This window comes from Anomaloglossus baeobatrachus, chromosome 8 (genome assembly GCF_048569485.1).
Source record: "Anomaloglossus baeobatrachus isolate aAnoBae1 chromosome 8, aAnoBae1.hap1, whole genome shotgun sequence".
Taxonomy (NCBI): domain Eukaryota; kingdom Metazoa; phylum Chordata; class Amphibia; order Anura; family Aromobatidae; genus Anomaloglossus; species Anomaloglossus baeobatrachus.
This window is the reverse complement of record NC_134360.1, coordinates 197,827,242-197,842,765: the sequence shown is the minus strand read 5'-3', so window position 1 is coordinate 197,842,765 and position 15,524 is coordinate 197,827,242.

Genomic DNA, 15,524 nt, shown 5'->3' with positions numbered 1-15,524 from the left:
TGAAACACGACTATAGGGGTGTCTGACACACTTTCCCTAAGTCACTGGGATTCCTTCTTCAATCTCCTCAGAGTTGAGCAGGACCCCTGGGGTCCTCACCCCTCGTCGGTCTCCTCCTGACTGACTGTCAATGGTTAACTGTCAACCTTCAAACTTAGCTCCGTCCATTTTACCTCAGACAGCTCATCCACCAAGCTCCACCCGTGGATGGTTCTAGAGACCGTGCACGGGGCTTAAGTGCCATAACCAGACTACTGGTCTCTAAACATTGATGGGACCTGCCCTGACCCTGATCTAATGTGTGAGCTAATAATTGGGTGTCTGCAGGTTTTTGGTGTGTGAACCGATAGATGGCCTCTTTCTTACCTCAGGGACGCCACAATTCCTCTTGGCAATGTTTGGCTTTGTCAGGGTGGCGCCGATGCAGGTTCAATCACCGCTCTGTGTATGGAGAGCGGCGGTTGTAACCACACCCCTCGCACTGATTGACCGCTCGCTTTGCATTAGAGCCGGCTGTAAGTCAGTGTGGTGGGGCACGATTACAGCCGCTACTCTCCATAAACTGACCGGTAACTGAACCAGTGTCAGCCCAATGACTAAAATCCAAAACCGGGTGCGATGTGCAAGCGGCAGGTAGGTTCCAAACGCTATTAACCTGCATGTAACCCCCATATCTGCAGGTTTAGTGCTTTTTCATGTTCTCACATTTTTTTACACGTTCCCTTTAAGTCTGACTAGATAATATAAGACCCATTTTATTACCCTTTTCTGCTAGATGAATTATGTATCCGAAAACCGTAACATAAACACACAGTAATATGAATATAATGAATCTGGCTCATCGAGTATATAATCAAAACATAGCAAGTGATTCAGGTTTAGAAGCTTTAAACAAGGAGGCAGAAAATATTACAATGTTTGGATGCAGTGTGAGTAATCCTGAACCTCGATGCTTCATTTACAGTCCATTTGGGAGATTTACGAAGTTAAATGCACCAGAAATCTGGCTAAATTTCCAAGAGGGTGTGAAATTAAGTGCACAAGAATTTTGGCAGACGTAAAGCGACTAAAATGTGTGTATATTTGTAATTTATTACTGTATCTACAGCTTTTTTATATACTTTTAGGTGGATTTGCATCTTTTTCTTAGCTAGATTTAATCTAGCAACAAACTGTATTTGGATCGGTGCCTTTTTCCGACTCACAATTCTAATAGCATTTAAGTTTTCCAATTCACATATTTCAAGTTTATCTGGATTACTAGCTGCAAAAATGGTACTTATTACATTTTCAACCTCTTCTTTCCAACAGGAACAATGTTCTCACTCAGCCGTTGCAGTAGCTGAGCAAAGGGGGAGGTAAGAAATGTTCCACTACTCGTGGGCAACCATACCATCATCCAACAAGTGCTGTGCACACGTCCTATTCTAATTAAAGATTCACTCCCATCAAAGTTTTTGTCCTCTTAATATACTGCAATCATCATATTATACAGCACTGTGTGCTTACAATGGCTCATTTTGCCTTTCTACCCAGTTAATTTTTCTCTTTTCCATTAGATCTATGAAATCACGTGATTAAAGGATAGGAAGTTTTATTTTCCCCCTGCATGAGTTATCCTCTTCTTCAACTCCTGATCCAGCTGCTCCTTCCTCCCCTTCATTGACTTTTGTAGTGATGACTCATGCTGGGAAAAGAGAAGTCGTATTTCTACATAGAACTTAGAAAGGTTCACCTAGTTTGTTTTTTCATTACATGATGTTGTAGACCTAATGGAAGTGACTGTCACCAGGTATTTGCTACCCCAGCTAAGACCAGTATATCGTAGGGACAGAGACTTTGATTCCAGGTATGTCACTTACTCAGCGGTTTGCTGCAGTTTTGATAAAATCACGGTTATTTACCAGTTCCCTGAATGCTGAGCTTTGTATGACCCCGCCCACATCACTGATTGACAGCTTTCTGCTTATGCACCATAAAATCTGCCAATCAGTGGTGGGGGTGTGGTTGGACTAATTGGAAGCAGGCCAAGTAGGACTTTAGTGACAGTTTCCTGCTGGTAAAGCAGTGATTTTAGCAAAACTGCAGCAAGCAGGCAAGTAAGGGAAACATCCCACGAATCGGGAGCTTTGTTTCTACATTATGCTTCTCTCAGATTAGATGGCAAAAATCTGGTGACAATTTCCCTTTAAACGACACATGCACAATACTTACTGAGTGTTGGACGCTGTGCAGCAGCGTACTTCACATTAAAAGAGATGTGCCAAATGTTTTTTTAGGTAAACCTACATCACAACAACATGATCAATAAAGGAGTTCATAACTAAGATATTGATGACTTATCCTATTAGATCTGTGGGGGTCTAGTACCCGACATCCCCACTGATCAACTTTTATCAGCTCTGGCAGCAACCGATGTGGAGCAGACCCTGGCTCCATTATGCTGATTAGTTGTTACTTCAGGGTATTGCAGATCAGCTCCTATTCTTCAGATTAGCAGTAGATTATGTCGTTTACTGATAACAAAAGGGTCACTCTGTTATACAGATTGTTACAATTCCAGTGAAACCAAATATGTCCATGTTGTTTGTCCATGCTCCTCAGTCTTAGGTAGTTGAATTCTTTATTAGCAGGTTTCTATCCACCCTTAAATTGGAGGGTTTTTGTTTAACCCAAAGAGAGGCAGTAGAGTCGACAAGGACCCAACATTAAGAGATACACCTTGACGTTGGCTGTTGGGCTCACGTAAACTGGCTATTTTTGTGTGCTAAGTATCTCAATTTTTATGTTTGTTTTTTTTTTCCTTAGCAATAATGCATGTTTATATTCTAGATCAAGAGCGGTAATTATTCCCCTATACTCTGCCCTCGTCAGACCCTACCTGGAATACTGTGTATAGTTCTGGGCGCCCCAATTCAAGAAAAACATCAATTTATTGAAGCAAGTCCAGAGAAGAGCAACCAAGATGGTAGATGGCCTGCAAACCATTTCATATGAAGAACAGCTAAAAGAACTAGGGATGTTTAGTTTGAAAAAGACAAGGCTGATTGGAGACTTAATAGTGGTCTACAAATATCTGAAAGGAAGTCACAGTGCAGAGTGAACTACCCTATTCTCATTAGCACAAGGAAGTACAAGAAGAAATGGGATGAAACTAAAAGGAAGGAGATTCAGATTAGACATTAGGAAAAACTTTGACAGTGAGGGCAGTCAGAGAGTGGAACAGGCGACCACGGGAGGTAGTGAGCTCTCCATCAATGGAAATCTTCAAGCAGAAACTGGATAAACCTATAGCTGGGATGATTTAGGAAGCCTTCACTCACAGGGTGTTGGACACGATTGCCCTTGAGGTCCCTTCCAACTCTACCATTCTATGATTCCTATATTCATTGTTAACATATCTTAGCACTTTAGAGTGCAACTGTCTCTTTGTATATACCAGTAGATTATACTAATAAAGTAGAATAATCCTACATTTTTAAGACTGGGGACATTTTTTCATGTATATCTGTTCTGCCTAAAGGGTACTTTACACACTACGACATCGCTAGCGATCTCATTAGCGATGTGAAATTCTAGATCGCAAGTGCGATCTTTCGAGGTCGCACATAGGTCATTTTACGCATGTGCGATCTCAAAAGATCGCACTTGCGATCTAGACTTTCACATCGCTAATGAGATCGCTAGCGATGTCGTAGTGTGTAAAGTACCCTTAAGACTGACTGTTAAAGGGGTTGTCTAGGCATATATGTAAACATGACCTAGCTATAGAATAGGAAATCCGTAGGGAGTCCAATGGCCGGCGCCCCCATTGATCAGTTTTTTTCCACTTTGGTGGTGACCAAATGTAAAGACTTTGAACGGAGCTACAGAGCGCAGCGCCATTGAATGTGTAGCTGCCACTTCTGGCTACTGTAGTGATCTGAGTCTATAAGTGATCACTTATACTTCATGTACTAAAATACTATTGTGTTGCAGTATACAGTAGAAATCACAGTCTTCTAAAAGTGCCAGTTGGTCTTCAAACGAGTTCTGTGATGACAAGCATGGTGGTCTTCACCAAACCAGTGGCTGATAAATCAATGCATTGGCTCTCCATGGCTTTGGTCCAGTGGTTTATTGGAATAGCGCATTTAAGTTACCAGCAGCAGGTAAAGCTCAGCTCTGCCTGCTGCTATAAGAGGCAGATGCTGGCTGAATATCACAACCAGCAATGGCAAGCAGGGGAGGGGTTAAAAATGTTGGCTACCTCTGCGCACAATTTTTATTTTTTCATAATTGCATGTATTTGTGGCTAATAAAACATTATGGAATTGAGTTTTATTCAAAATTTTGCACCATTTCTCTTTTACAGACTCTACTTTCCTCCACATTCAACTTTGATGTGGTCTTACTCTTTGGTCAAAAAATCAGCTGCAAGATGCTAAAAAACGACTGATAACGTTCTAAGAATTAGAAACCCTGTTATTGGACCCTGTAAATGAGCTCACTGGTAGATTCTTAGTTAACCCATTCTGAGACCAGCAATAGACAGAGGCCTATAGAAAGCAAATACTACAAAATGTGTTCCCTTCCCATGACCGCACCATACGTGAGAGAGTTTATATGCCCCCAGGAACAGGAAACCTTTCTGAAAATAAAAGGGACAGCACCTCTCCAAAGTCCTAGTGTGGTTTCCTGTTCCTGGAAGAGCTTACCGAAGGTTACCTGGAGACGTTTCTCTAGAGGATCGGGTCTCGGCAGGCCAGGAGGTCTCCGGGTTCCAAATGTCATGGGGGCCGTGCTGGTCGCATGATTCAATCCCCTTCCCCCATGCCCAGTGTCGCACAAGCCGAGAGGTTCCCTGGGAAACCATCGGGCAGTGGATCCACAGGTTGCCTAACAGGGTTTGGGTCCCAGCCGGGGCTCGTTCCTCCATGTGCGGCGGCTGGAGCAGTGACACCGCGGCCGCTTCCGGAGTTCAGGAGGTGGAGCCGCAAGTGGCGTCATGCACCGAAGACAGCACATGGCCGTGTGTGCAGGCGCGAGCCCCACTACCACTTCCGGGGCAAGTAGGGACTGGAGAGGCTCATGGGAGTTGAAGTGATGGTGCACGTGAGGGATAGTGTCACATGCCACATCCGAGCTTGGAGACGGAGCCTGTCATATTATAAAAAAAAAAGAGTGCGGGAAAAAGAGAACCCGGTTCATGAGGCACTAACGGTGAAGTGGTCCTCCAGGATAGAAGCTCCCACAGCACCCAGCAATGCTACAGAAGACCATAGACCTGCTCCTACCACGGTAGCTGCCCAGGGCTCAGGATGGGTAAGTGTGATCTCCCCACAACACATCGCTTTGTTTAATGAAACCCTATTTCAAACATTTTTCTATGCCTTTAAGTAAAAAAAACAAAACAAAAAACAAAACCTACATCCCCAAAAGTGGACACTCCCTTTTAACACTAGAAGTCCCAGAGAGGGGTCATTTGACATTTCTACCATTGGAACCCTATGGAGCTCAAAATTCCTGGGACTTCTAGTGTTTTTGAATGAAAGAAAAGGTGTCCCTCTAAAAATTCTTGCAGAGGCTAAACTGGCAGCTAGGGTTAAATTATGTATAAGGTAAAACACTGAAAAAATGTATAAAGGATGCAATGAACGTGCAGGTGCTGAGCAGGTCCTGGACGGGTGCAATCAGCTGGAAGAATGGGAAATTAATAAAACACGAAATCTCCAGCCGAGAATTTTATGATTTTCTTAGACAAGAAAAAAAGTAAAAAAGAGTAAATGTTTAATGCTCTTCTCTGCAAGTTCTAATTTAGGATTTCATTTTGCTCTGGATTGTTAAATATCCCTGTATTGTTTTTTTTATTAGACACATGTATGAGAAGTATTAGAGGTATCCTAAGGATAGACATCAGTGTTAAAGTAGAGGATAACCATATTTGCAGCTAATATTTTTGCACCATTTTTTCATCACTTGGCAAGAAAAACGGTTTAAAATACGGATGTTTTTTGTTTTTGTTACAGAATATTCTACACTCATTAATATGGCTCAAATCTGCAGCAAAAAATGCTTAAATAATTGACATGCTGCAGATTTAAATCTGCTGCAACTCTGCAAGGAAAAAATGAGCAATGTGTGCATGAGAGATCTCACTTTGCTGCTACTAGGAAATTGTTCAGGTTTTGTAACAAATCTGCACACAAACACAACAAAAGGGCAATAAATGCACATACCCTAAAATGCAGCTTCTTTTCTGCAGAAAAAAATGCAGTTAATAAAAAAAGCTACCTGTGAACACTGAAAGGGTGGCTACAGGGAGAAAATGAAGTTAGACTTCCCTGCAGCTACTTACTACAGTCATCAGGGCATAGTTGTAACAATCACCACTCACTTTAAAGTCACTGTGCTTTGATCACTCTTCCTGTACAGTGTGTGTGCGTGTGTGTGTGTGTGTGTGTGTGTATCACATCAGTCAAGGTGCAGAGGGACTGAGCAAAACACAATGACTGAATAGTTCTTTGCACCGCCCTTATGATTGCAAATGAGCAGCTGCAGGGAGAATAACCCTTTATCTTCTCCATGTAATCACAATTCCATTAAACCAGCCTAAAGACCGCTTTACACACTACGATTTATCTGACGATATGTCGTCGGGGTCATGGGTTTCGTGACACACTTCCGTCATCGTTAGCGACAACAGAGAGAGATAGTGGAGAGGGGCTTTAGAAAACCGCGCCAGAGATCCCAGATGTAAGCTTGAATCAATGTATTTTTATTTTGGCATAGGTCTACGCGTTTCAGGAGTCTCAGCTCCCTTCCTCAGGACCAGCAAGCACAAGATACATCAAATCTGCAGAGTCACATGTATACAGACTGTATATACCCAGTGGAACATCAAAGAACCGCCCTCAAAAAGAAAAAAATCGGCGGGAAAAACTTCACTCCCTGCACAGTATGACGTGGTCCAGTGAAAAACCAAAGAAATCGAACTGTATCAACAGAAACAGTATCTTTGTTAATAAGATTAAATGACCAATGCAATCAAAAAAAGTTAAAAACAAAATTCATGAACCAAATAACTGCGCCATTGATGAATAAAAAATACATATATATGTGTTTATTGTGTCAAGAATAGTCTCAGAAACCATTCCGCAGTAAGAAGGTATAGAACCCACACCTGACCATGGACATTAATCTCCATGAGGAACAAGAAATGTCAAGCAATCAATCCACACAGCCAATACGATGTGCGGTGAAAATTCGTGAACAACTAAAAGAGAGGTGAAGAAAACCATAGTGGAAAAGAAGGAATTGCTTCAAAAATTATATATATATATATATGTAGGAATAAAAGAGAAAATGATACTTTTTAATATTAAAAAATATATAGGAAAAGAAGAACCTTTTTTACCAAAAAATCTCATGCAAAAAATCCCCTAAAAAACAGTATGTATCCCACATAATAAATAACGAGCGCAAGGAAAGCGCAATATATAAAAAAACCATGCATACATAAAAATATGCACCCTAAAAATTCTTAGGTGAGAAACCGTATAAGTGTAGTCTACCCATATATAAACGGGCTAAATGGACAGAAACGAGGGGTTCCAAAGGCCCAAATAATGAGCCATAGATAAGTGCAACTACCCGTATGAAATAACCATGATCATACTGTAAGGAAAGTGTAGTGAAAATGATGCACCTGTAAAGGAAACGAAATAGGTGCAAGGGGAAGATAGGGGTGACGAGAGTTCAGAAGCGTGGGAAAAAACAAAGTGCGCATGCATGCGATCAAAGGCAAGGAGCCGGTGCAATGAATGAGCCAATATACTGGAGATGGGGTGAACAGTTCAAAGCGTGGGAAAAAAAAAAGGGGAGGTGGGGAAAATGGATTAATGATAGAACAGAAACACACGTAAAAAGGCAAGAATTCAGATATAGAGTGAATATACACATATATATCTATATATGACGGAACAAAAAGGAGAACCCGTCTAATTAAAAAATTGCTGAACAATTGGAAAAAGTCTTCCAGATGATAATCATTATCCATCTGGATACATATACCAGCCTCTGACTATACATAAATACAGAAACAATTTAAATATATATAGATAAAACATGTGTAAAATAACACTACTTAAAAATGAGAAACCTCATAGGCAATGGAATAAAACAATTACATAGCACAGACGGTGACAGAGTAAATATATGAATAAATATACATTAATAATATATGGTAATAAAACTCAATTTAAAACAATTTAACCATATGATAAACAATTATAATAATAATAATAAATTAAAATCAAAAATGAAAAATTATAATATGATGATGATACCTAAAATTACTCATGAAATATATCCGTAATTTCGTTAAGACCCCTTGGCTTGAGAGTGTCAAGCTTGTATATCCAAAAGGTTTCTTTTCTGTTGAGAACCTCCATACGGTTATGGACATATGGAGGAATATGCTCTATTGGGGTCACTCTAATCCTGGTAGCCTTCTTATGTTGTAAATAGATATGCCTGGATAGACCATGCAACATGAACCCAATCTTAATATTATGTCTATGTGAATTAATACGATTGTGAAGCGGCTGTATCGTCCTGCCCACATATCTCCTGTCACACTCGCATTCTATAAGATAAACAACGTGATCTGACTGGCAGGTAAGGTGACTTTTAATGGTAAATTCCACCCCTCCTGGGTTGAGGCCAAAATGTAACCTACCATGTTGTATGTCATTACAGCATAAACACTTCTTGGCACCACATCTATATACCCCTATGGGTTTGTAGGAGACAGTGGTAGGTAGTTCCTCTTTTAATCTGCTTGGGGCTAGTATGTTTTTTAATGTGGGCGCTCTACGATAAATGATCCCCGGAGTAGTAGGCAGAACTCCTCTCAGGTAGGGATCATTCCGAAGAACATTCCAATGCCTTCGGATGATGTTCTTAATAAAATCACCATCCCTGCTGTAAGTGGTTAGAAAGTGAGAGGAGAAGTTATTCCCAGAATTGGGATCATCTTTCATCCCAGAAGCAGCGCTCCGTGTAGTTAGATCTATCTGGCTCAGATCCTTGTTCACCTGATATGCTTTCTTAATTAACGCTGGGGGGTATTTTTTATCTAGAAACCTCTCCTTAAGGACCATAGCCTGTTCCTTGTAGTCTCTATCAAGGGTGCAATTCCTCCTAACTCTCTGGAATTGATTCCTGGGCACATTGGTAAGCCATTTGTTATAGTGGCTACTAGTGAAATCGATGTACCCATTGCTGTCGACCTTTTTGAAAAAGGTTTTAGTATAAATTGTCCCTTTATCATGTGCAATGGTCAGATCTAAGAAATCAATAGATCCAAAACCCCACTCATTGTTTAATATGCATTTCATTTAACAACCTGCATGACTTCTTGAAATGCATATTAAACAATGAGTGGGGTTTGACATTCACACCCACTATAGAAAAAGGATCTATTGATCCTTGCCTTTTTACGTGTGTTTCTGTTCTATCATTAATCCATTTTCCCCACCTCCCCTTTTTTTTTTCCCACGCTTTGAACTCTGTTCACCCCATCTCCAGTATATTGGCTCATTCATTGCACCGGCTCCTTGCCTTTGATCGCATGCATGCGCACTTTGTTTTTTCCCACGCTTCTGAACTCTCGTCACCCCTATCTTCCCCTTGCACCTATTTCGTTTCCTTTACAGGTGCATCATTTTCACTACACTTTCCTTACAGTATGATCATGGTTATTTCATACGGGTAGTTGCACTTATCTATGGCTCATTATTTGGGCCTTTGGAACCCCTCGTTTCTGTCCATTTAGCCCGTTTATATATGGGTAGACTACACTTATACGGTTTCTCACCTAAGAATTTTTAGGGTGCATATTTTTATGTATGCATGGTTTTTTTATATATTGCGCTTTCCTTGCGCTCGTTATTTATTATGTGGGATACATACTGTTTTTTAGGGGATTTTTTGCATGAGATTTTTTGGTAAAAAAGGTTCTTCTTTTCCTATATATTTTTTAATATTAAAAAGTATCATTTTCTCTTTTATTCCTACATATATATATATATAATTTTTGAAGCAATTCCTTCTTTTCCACTATGGTTTTCTTCACCTCTCTTTTAGTTGTTCACGAATTTTCACCGCACATCGTATTGGCTGTGTGGATTGATTGCTTGACATTTCTTGTTCCTCATGGAGATTAATGTCCATGGTCAGGTGTGGGTTCTATACCTTCTTACTGCGGTATGGTTTCTGAGACTATTCTTGACACAATAAACACATATATATGTATTTTTTATTCATCAATGGCGCAGTTATTTGGTTCATGAATTTTATTTTTAACTTTTTTTGATTGCATTGGTCATTTAATCTTATTAACAAAGATACTGTTTCTGTTGATACAGTTCGATTTCTTTGGTTTTTCACTGGACCACGTCATACTGTGCAGGGAGTGAAGTTTTTCCCGCCGATTTTTTTCTTTTTGAGGGCGGTTCTTTGATGTTCCACTGGGTATATACAGTCTGTATACATGTGACTCTGCAGATTTGATGTATCTTGTGCTTGCTGGTCCTGAGGAAGGGAGCTGAGACTCCTGAAACGCGTAGACCTATGCCAAAATAAAAATACATTGATTCAAGCTTACATCTGGGATCTCTGGCGCGGTTTTCTAAAGCCCCTCTCCACTATCTCTCTCTGTTATCTGCCACTTGGGGTACTGCTGCCGTTGATCCATATATATGCGGTTACAGGAGTTGTGCCTTTCACAACCCTAATCGGTGAGTAGGATTACTCTTATTATACCCCCTGTTTATCAGGGTAAGACCCTATGCGCTTTTTTTCCACAGGTTCTTTGCCTTTGTCATCGTTAGCGACGTCGTTGCGTGTGACACCTACGTGCGACTCCGAACGATCGCAAATAGTGTGAAAATCGTTGATCGTTGACACGTCGTTCAGTTTCAAAATATTGTTTGTCATTTGGAACGCAGCAGACATATTGCTACGTTTGACATCCTGCCAACGAAGAACAACATCCACACGACCGCCTTGGTCAAACAATATATCGTTGAACGATGTAGCGCCGTTTGTGAGATGTGTACGTGTGACCGCTACAAAACGACCTATGAGCGATCTTGGCAAATCGTAACAACGATCTGGGCGTGTCACATCACTAACGAGATCGCTAGCGATATCGTTGTGTGTAAACCAGCCTAAGACCTCTTTCACACATCTGTGGAAAACACACGTTTTTCATGGATGTATTGAAGGTGCGTATGGCCTTCCGTCTGCCGTAATTTTGGCACACATGTGTTCTGTGTGCTATCTGTGAAAGCACATGGAGATCAGGAACTTTTTACTCACCTGTCCCCGACACTCCTGTCTGTGGTACTGATGTCTCCGACGCTGCTGCTGCTTCCGGGTCTGCAGTGCAGTGAATATGCAATGAGCACAATGAACGGGGGTCAGAAGCAAGTGACAGCAGCACCGAAGACAGCAGCGCTGGAGACAGGTGAGTATAGAAAATCATTTTTTTTCAAAAACATTTGTTTTCTCCGGTATCTGTCACATGGATCACATCAGTGTGTGTGGTCTGTGTGACATCAGTACTGCTGGAGAAAAAAATGACTCGTCTCTGTGTGGAAAACACTGACACGACTGTGCATCATACGGAAACATGGTCCTTGTGAAAACACTGTTGTGTGCACAGACCCATTGATTTTAATGGGTCTGCGTATGTACCCGATTCCGGTACATATGAAAATGGTGTCATACGTACCAGATTTAGTGACTTGTGAAGGGGGCCTAACATGATATAAAGAGGGTGTCCACTGCTTTAACGTGGCCAATCAGCTGTTCCCGGTGTAGCCGTAACTGTTCAATTACTATAGCAATTATATGCAATTATTATAGCACTTTACAGCTTGAGCTACTGTATAGTGGTCACAGCTGGGTACTACACATCCAATCGATTATTGATTTCAATAGGGGTTGGATGTGCAGTACCTGGTCATGGCCTCTATGGAGATGACGGCGCTGCGCTGTGTATCTCCGTTTCTGAGCAGTCCGGCCACACCGGGAGCAGATGATCAGTGGGGGTGCCGGATGTTGCAACCCCACCGTTCAGACATTCATGACCTCTCCTAAGGAGATCATTGTTAATGTAGTGGACAACCTCTTTAAGTTCTTCTATATCAAAAGGTAAAACATGTCATTATATCATTATGTATACAAGTTTCACTCTTCCAGTTTTATACAATGTGTCACCCCTTTAAGGGTCATTGCTTTTAAATGGCATATATCAGGACAAAGTGTGTTTTAAAGTAGAATAAAGTGTCCATAATGAGGTCTGAGCACAAGGTATACTTGTCAGTTATTGTGTGAAATATCTGCTCTGTCTGAACCAGCAGTATCCTATTTATCATTTTAGTTTTGCAGTTCTCATTGCTTTATTGTTCGCTTTGTTGCCGCACTGTGGGTATAAAGGTCCACAATCCTTGACCGGTACACCATCAGCAGCTGCTCTTGGCCATGGAACACATTCCATGGAGCATTATTCTCATTTTTCTGGTCTAATAGCCTGTTGATAGCTGCTGTGCTGCGACACAATGCCCACTACAACCATTGTGATCGGAAGTGTCTTCCGTAAATTATAGTCTATACTGATTTTAGTTTTGTCAGAATTTAGGCTCAGCGCCAAGAGAGTAAATAATATAACACAAAGAACTATATCATCTAGTATTTAGGGAATGAGTGTGTAGCACCCCTGAGACCCTCAGGGCACTACAGGGAACTGCATCCTCTTGGGGATGCAGGACCTACCCCCTGGGACCTGGAGTACCAGTGCAGTTTCCACCAAAACACAATCTAAATCTTAGTTCTCCACTCCACACTGGGCATAGAGTGTTAACCATGTAAGGCAGGGGTGGGGAACCTTTTTTCTGCCGAGAGCCATTTGGAAATTTCTACCAACCTTCGGGGGCTGCACAAAATTATCAATGTTTAAATGACCCTGCTATATTTGGTGAAACAATTAATTAACTGGGGGCATGCACATCACACGAGGGTCTGGGGGCATGCACATCACAAGAGGGGCTGGGGGCATGCACATCACAAGAGGGGCTGGGGGCACGCACACCACACGAGGGGCTGGGGGCACAGACACCACACGAGGGGCTGGGGGCACAGACACTACAAGAGGGGCTGGGGGCACAGACACCACAAGAGGGGCCGGGGGCACAGACACCACAAGAGGGGCCGGGGGCACAGACACCACAAGAGGGGCCGGGGGCACAGAAATCACTGGGGGAAAGCACAGACATCACGGGGGGGGCTGCACACAGGACTGGGGGTTGGGTTGCACACAAGACTGGGGGATGGGCTGCACACAGGGTTGGGGGATGGGTTGCACACAGGGTTGGGGGATGGGCTGCACACAGTATTGGGGGGGCTACACACAGGACTGGGGGGGCTGCACACAGGACTGGGGGAGAGGTGCACACAGGACATTGGGGGGCACACTGCGCTGAGAGTTTCATGCAACTCTGGGGGAGAGGGTTTACTGAACTGGGGTGGGGAGGCACAAGCTTGGTCCGTGTAACGGTGACCCCGGGGGCACAGGAGAGAGGTCGCCAGAACGGGTACCGAGATACTGCTGGGACCGGAGCACGAACAGGGTACAGGGCTCTAGGTCAAGCGCAAGTTTACACTGTTTGGCAAATACCTGCCCGGTGAGGACACCTTCACGGACTTCACCGAAGAAATAATCCAGAGGCACCAGCAGTAAACTAGGATCGGGGTTCGGACACTTACCTCCCTGCAGGGTCCACACTGCCCGCCGTACGGAGAAGGAGACTGTACCCCACAAGGGACAGTCTGGGTCCCCAAACGCTTCACGCTACGGGGACTCAATCTACAGAGCGTGCCGGGGTCAGAGCAACCTGGGTCACTACATTGGCACTGGTCCTCCAAGGGACCTGAACCAGCAACCCCTGCGTCCACAGTGAGTAGAGACTGTTAAAGACAACCTGGTGTAGTCTCCGTTATTGCCCCACTACATCTCCCAGGCACAGCCCTACCTGCGGAGGGTCTACCATCACAGCTGCCACTACCATCAGCTCTGGGAGTACCCACATACAGCAGTGGCGGTTCTCCATCCTTAACCGCAACCCGCAGGTGGCGTCACATGACAAAAACTCTTATCTCCTCTGTAAATACCCCCGTTAACAAAAGGGGCCCAGAGTACGGGACCGGACAACAGCCACCAGAGTGATATTCCCATTTGTTACTGCCCGGGACCGAGTACCCCCTTCTCTGGGCACTACAACTGTGATGTACTACATAAGGATAAGGCTGCACATCAAACATAGATAATAGTATAATGCCATAAGCAAACCGAAAAATATTGAAGCGTACAATGAAAAATGCCACTTGCTAACTTGAAAGTGTGAATAATGAAATGCATACCTGCCATGAATACTAGGAAAAAGGAGATATTTAGCAATCACATTGATCAATGTAACTGAGCCCCAAAACCTCGTCAAGGTATATCTCTATATTGGGGTCCCTAGCTCTATGACCCTAACTGTGTGTCATCTCAGTGCAATTAAAAACTGCTGTGTGTGGAGAGGGGTAACCAAGGACTTTCTTATATAGGAGATGGAAAAAACATGGCCGAAAGGGGCAGAGCTGTGTTCACATTCAGAAAAAAACTTCATAATACTAAATAGGATAACTGAAGTGAGCACTTATATATATTATGAGTGCAAGCCAAAAAAATACATAGTACATAAGGATAAGGCTGCACATCAAAGTTAGATAATAGTATAATGCCATAAGCATACCAAAAAACATTGAAGCATACAATGAAAAATGCCACTTCCACTTTGGGGCTCAGTTACATTGATCAATGCGATTGCTAAATGTCTCCTTTTTCCTAATATTCATGGCAGGTATGCATTTCATTATTCACACTTTCAAGTTAGCAAGTGGCATTTTTCATTGTATGCTTCAATATTTTTCGGTATGCTTATAGCATTATAATATTATCTATGTTTGATGTGCAGCCTTATCCTTATGTATTATGTATTTTTTGGCTTGCACTCATAATATATACTAGTGCTCACTTCAGTTATCCCATTTAGTAATACAAGTGTGATGTAACCACAGATTTTTTTTTTTTCTGCCTTTTCTAAGAACAGTGCCATTCTTGTCCTGGGGTTTGGTTTGGTACTGCAGCCTAACCCAGTTCATTGATGAAGGAATGGATGTTATATACCAAACCTAACGGGGGCGTCTGTGATATTGATAATGGCAGGGCGTTGGCGGATACAGTGGAACCTTGCTTAACGAAAACAATCCGTTCTGGGAGTGTGCTTGTTAACCAAGTTACTCGTTCAGCATAGCTGAAATAGGAAATCATTGCAATGCAGACGATTCGTTACACAACTTGTTAAATGTCCCATCCTGGTCCCCTATTCTGTCATTCCACACATGCACAAACTTGCACAAACTCGCACAAACTC